We start from the raw sequence: 6,270 nt of genomic DNA on the forward strand, positions 1-6,270 counted from the left end.
ACATCTCTTCTCAGAGATAAGCTACCATCGCCTTAGCTGGTTTATTTCCATTTCTGGTTGTAAGCATATTTCAATATTTTCCATTAATGAAATGAAGTATTATTTCCGCTGCATCTTTGTGTATATGGTTATCTTTGTAATCTGTTGCGTTCCTATTTAAATCCGGATCAGTGGTATCAGAGCGGTCTGCTTTTTTCTCTGTTTTTCTTTGCATGTCCCCAACAAGGTCGGGATATAAGGAGTTAGGGCTTGAATTGGTCGAACCTTTGCAAGACCAGCCTCGGAAATCCCGACGGCCTCCCATGGTGGATGAGAAGAAAGACGAGGGGGCAGGAGATCCCATCAAAATCTTGCTCGAAGAAGCCCTCGAGCGACAACGGAACGCGATGATGGATAGCTTTGACCAGATCCTTCAATGGCTACCCAGAAGCAACGCATCGGCTTCCAGCAGCTACTCTGGAAACGCCACGCCCTTTAAGGTACAAGTTAATTTTGAAATCCCCATATTCGAGGGTCAGATAGACGCAGATGCTGTAGATAAATGGTTAAATCTGCTAGAGGGTTATTTTTCTGTTCATGAATTTTCGAGTCGGGAAAAGATTGTTTTTGCTCTTCTTAAAGCAGCCCCCCACGTCAAGGACTGGTGGGAAACCTACTGCGAGCAGAAGGATGAAAGTACTGGCTCACTACTTTCAGCTGCACCCACCTGGAATTCATTCCGGGATGCCATCAAGGAGCAGTACTACCCTGTCGGAAGCTATGAGGATGAATACATAAAGTGGACCACGCTGCGGCAGGGAAGGGACCAAGATGTGCCGGAGTTCACCAATCTTTTCGATACCCTTCGCACAAAGTTGGGTATCAAGGATTCAGAGCAATATTTGATACTCAAATATCGTGGCTGCCTGCACAAGTACATCCAGGAAGAAATACAATTCCTGAACATCTCCTCGCTCGGCGCAGCATACCGATATGCCGTCAAGGTTGAGCAGAAGTTTAAACAAAAGAATCGAGACTTTGGATCTGCGAATCCAAAGCAGGGGAAAGGTGCCCCTAAACCACAGAACAAAGGACAAAGCCAAGGCGGGACAGCCCAAGACAACCCGTCGAAGCTGCAAGCAAAGAACAGCACCGCGAAGTCGAAAAAAGACATGGGAAAATGGTGTGAGTTCCATAAGAGCTCCACCCACAACACAAGTGAGTGTCGGGCCAAGCAGTCACTGGTGGCTGAGCTAAAGGTTTCAGAATCAGATGCATGTTCTGACTCTGAGTCAGAACCCGATAAGGGGAATGACAAAGGGAAGCAGATCATTTATGCAGATCCCAACGCCACTGTTGCTACTGCCAAGATCCAGAAAAATGAACCCGAAGATCCAGAGGAGGAGGAGTGTCTCTTCCACTCCCAGATGTGGGTAAAGGGCTCCCCGATACAGTTCATTGTTGATAGCGGGAGTCAAAAGAACCTCATTTTAGCAGAGGTCATCAAGCGGTTGGGCTTACCGACCACAGCACATCCACAACCATACACCATTGGGTGGCTTCACCAAGGACGAGATCTTTGCATGAGCCAGAAGTGTCGCCTTCCATACAACATCAAGCCCTTCACGGATGAGGTATTGTGTGACATTGCTCCCCTTGAAGTTTGTGATGTATTATTAGGACAACCATACTTGTGGAAGCGACATGCTGTGTATGAATCAAGGCCCCGTGTTGTTATTATTACATTGGGAAATAAGTTGTACAGGATACCAGAGGTAGTGCCACCTACCGCCATCTCTTTGATTACTGCAAAACAATGCAGTAAGATCATTTCCAAAACTAGGAAATTTGTTTTCCTGATGATACACCCTCAAGAAAAGAAGAAGACGGTGGCCGCAGCCTCCAAACGGGGTCCCTCTGCCCGACAACTACAGATGGACAAGGTTGTGGAGGAGTATGAGGACATCTTCACCTCCCCTGCAGGGGTTCCTCTGCACTGTCAGGTCAAGCACTCCATCGATCTGACCCCAGGTGCGCTGCTACCCAATGGACCAATTTATCGGCGCTCCATTCTGGAGAACAATGAAATCAAGAGGCAGATTCAAGAGCTCCTGCAGAAAGGTCACATCCGTCCGAGTTCATCGCCTTGTGGGAGCCTGATCGTGTTGGTACAGAAAAAGGATGGGACGTGGAGACTCTGTATTGACTATCGGGCGCTGAACAAGATCACTGTCCGTAATAGGTACCCGATCCCGCGGATTGATGACCTCCTGGACCAACTAAAGGGGGCGAAATATTTCAGCAAGATCGATCTGAAGTCAGGATATCACCAGGTACCAATCGAACCCTCTGATGTGTGGAAGACTGCATTCAAATCCAAGGAGGGCCTTTTCGAATGGTTGGTTATGCCTTTCGGATTGACGAATGCTCCTGCAACCTTCATGAGGCTAATGGATGACATCTTGCGACCATTCACCAACTCCTTTGTAGTAGTATACTTGGATGACATTCTGATCTTCAGCCAGAGTTGGGAAGAGCACCTCCACCACATCCGACAGGTTCTCCAAACACTGCGGCAACACAAGCTATGTGCCAATTTGGAGAAATGCACTTTTGGCATGACCCAGGTTCAGTATCTGGGATACATCATTAATGAACAGGGGTGCATGTCGATCCAGCCAAGATTCAAGTCATTCGAGATTGGCCATCTCCAACCACTCTAACAGAGCTCCGCAGCTTTCTGGGTCTTGCCAACTTCTACCGCAGGTTCGTGTTGGGGTTTTCTCATATTACTTGGCCCTTGAGTCATGTCACCAAGGGAGGGGCGAAAGCAAAATTCTTTTGGTCGGAATCTCAACAGAAGGCATTCATGGAGTTGAAGGATCGCCTCTGCATGGCACTAGTGCTCGCGTTACCAGATTTACAACAACCATTTGAGGTTGAGACAGATGCCTCTGACTATGCTATTGGGGCAGTCCTTACTCAACATGGACATCCAGTGGCATATCACAGTGAAACACTTTCAGACACAGTCCGGAAGTACCCCACTTATGATAAAGAGATGTATTCCGTTGTACAGGCCTGCCGACAATGGAAGCATTACATTTTGGGGAAGGAAATGGTCATCCACACAGACCACCGACCCCTGCAGTTCATACAGATCCAAGGGAAATTGCAGAATGATCATCATCGGAAGTGGTCTACATACCTGCAACAGTTCCACTTGAATATCAAGTATAAGAAGGGCAGCACCAATAATGTTGCAGATTGCCTCAGTCGACCACCGATCATGGCGTTAACCACCGTGCTCAACTCTTGTGGGCACAAGACTTCTGATTGGCCACTTCTCTACAAAAGCGACCCAGAATTCGGCCACACATACCAGACACTCTTGGAGGGTCGGCATGTTCCAGATTTTCACCTCCAGGATACCCTGTTATGCCACCTGGGTCACCTTTGTGTTCCTTCAAGAGAGCGTGGCAAGATGATTTGGGAAGCACACTACAGTCGGGCTGCTGGGTATTTCGGGGTCGAGAAAACAGTGGCAGTACTGCAAAATTATTTCTATTGGCCGAATCTTCGACAGGATGTTGGTAAGTACATCAGATCATGTACTGCCTGTGCCATTGCCAAACCAACCATCAAGAAGCACGGCCTCTATACCCCGTTGCCTACCCCTAGTCGACCTTGGGAATCCATCTCCATGGATTACATGTCAGGCCTTCCTTCCACTAAGCATGGAAATGACTGTGTTTTTGTGGTCGTCGACAGGTTCTCAAAGATGGCCATTATGGCGACCTGCAAGAAGAATATCACAGCAGAAGCCACTGCTAAACTCTTCTTTGAACGAGTGTGGGTGCACTTTGGGATCCCACTGTCTATCATCTCAGATCGGGACAGTCGGTTTCTCAGCACATTTTGGTCCAGTCTCTGGTCTATGCTGGACTCCAAACTCACGAAGTCCACAGCCTTCCATCCTCAAACTGATGGCCAGACAGAGGTTGTCAATAGGATGATTGTGCACATTCTGCGCATGTATAACTCAAAGCATTCACGCACATGGGATGAGAGCCTCCCCTATGTTCAACACAGCTACAACTGAGCTCTTCACAGCTCCACTGGCCATAGCCCCTTTCAGGTGGGTTTGGGATTCCAGCCATTATGCCCCATTGATGTGGCCATGCCACTTGCAGCTAATCACATAAATTCAACTCATGTCCAGTCCGAAACAGATAAGGCCACCAGCTTCATTGAGCGCATCCAACATATTCGCCAGTAGGTCCATGACATTCTGGAGAAATCAAATGCCAAGTACAAGCAGCGACATGATCAACATCGGGTGCCACACAAGTTTCAGGTGGGCGACAAAGTCTGGTTGCATTTGCAAAAGGAACGCCTTATTGGAGCCTATCGGAAACTGAGACCACTACGATATGGTCCTTACACCATTACTAAGGCTATGGGAGACAATGCATTTGAGCTCAGCATTCCCCCATTCCTTGGCCTGCACCCAGTGTTCAATGTGGACCGCCTTCGACCATACTTTCCACCATTGCTAGACACATCCGACATTGCAGAACAGCTCAAACCCACAGAATTAAATCCAGATTGCATGGAACAAGCTGCAACTGATCGGATCATGGACACACAGATCAAGAACACTCGCAACAGAATATCCAACTGTATCGAGTTGTCAAAGCAGGCCAACTCCTTCAGCAAGGCAAGTGGCTCACCAGGGAACAAGTTTAGCAAAAGTTTCCTCATCTCATGGAGGAACTCAACGCAATGGGGACCATTGCTTCCTAAGGGGGGAGGAATGGTCCAGGTGGATATTGGTGGCCACCTGCCAAGTCCACCTGGACCCCCACCATTGTTTCTCTCAGCATTTTCAGTTTCCTTAATTGTAGCACAACTTACTATTTTTAGCAGTTTTTCGGGTCCTGAACTTCCGGAGCCGTTTTGAGGCCCTAAACGACGTTTTTTTGGAAATCTGGGGCAACGTGGGTCCATCGACCCATGTTGCCTCCCAAAGTGGCAGTGCTCGGATAGATCTTTCTAACGAGCTATTGTACGCGTCAAACGGAGATCGTATGCCAAAGTTACGACCCTGGGAAGTTGATGTACCAATTTACCCAAACGGGGCCCACAGTTTGGCGTTTCATCTTCTAGGGTTAGGTTTTGGAATGTTAAGGGTTTTCCATTGTTTCTCAACAATAAATAGGCCTTCGAGCCTCATTGTAACACAGTTCAGAGGCATGTAGCCACCACATCTCTTCTCAGAGATAAGCTACCATCGCCCTAGCTGGTTTATTTCCATTTCTGGTTGTAAGCATATTTCAGTATTTTCCATTAATGAAATGAAGTATTATTTCCGCTGCATCTTTGTGTATATGGTTATCTCTGTAATTTGTTGCGTTCCTATTTAAATCCGGATCAGTGGTATCAGAGCGGTCTGCTTTTTTCTCTATTTTTCTTTGCATGTCCCCAACAAGGTCGGGATATAAGGAGTTAGGGCTTGAACTGGTCGAACCTTTGCAAGACCAGCCTCGGAAATCCCGACAGCCTCCCATGGCGGATGAGAAGAAAGACAAGGGGGCAGGAGATCCCATCAAAATCTTGCTCGAGGAAGCCCTCGAGCGACAACGGAATGCGATGATGGACAACTTTGCCCAGATCCTTCAGAGGCTACCCAGAAGCAACGCATCGGCTTCCAGCAGCTACTCTGGAAACGCCACACCCTTTAAGGTACAAGTTAATTTTGAAATCCCCATATTCGAGGGTCAGATAGACGCAGATGCCGTAGATAAATGGTTAAATCTGCTAGAGGGTTATTTTTCTGTTCATGAATTTTCGAGTCGGGAAAAGATTGTTTTCGCTCTTCTCAAAGCAGCCCCCCACGTCAAGGACTGGTGGGAAACCTACTGCGAGCAGAAGGATGAAAGTACTGGCTCACTACTTTCAGCCGCACCCACCTGGAATTCATTCCGGGATGCCATCAAGGAGCAGTACTACCCTGTCGGAAGCTATGAGGATGAATACATAAAGTGGACCACGCTGCGGCAGGGAAGGGACCAAGACGTGCCGGAGTTCACCAATCTTTTCCATACCCTTCGCACAAAGTTGGGTATCAAGGATTCGGAGCAACATTTGATACTCAAATACCGTGGCTGCCTGCACAAGTACATCCAGGAAGAAATACAATTCCTGAACATCTCCTCGCTCGGCGCAGCATACCGATATGCCGTCAAGGTCGAGCAGAAGTTTAAACAAAAGAAGCGAGACTTTGGATCT

This window comes from Pinus tabuliformis, chromosome 7, assembly GCF_031772625.1.
Source record: "Pinus tabuliformis cultivar Carrire ecotype Pingquan chromosome 7, CPIR1, whole genome shotgun sequence".
NCBI lineage: Eukaryota > Viridiplantae > Streptophyta > Pinopsida > Pinales > Pinaceae > Pinus > Pinus tabuliformis.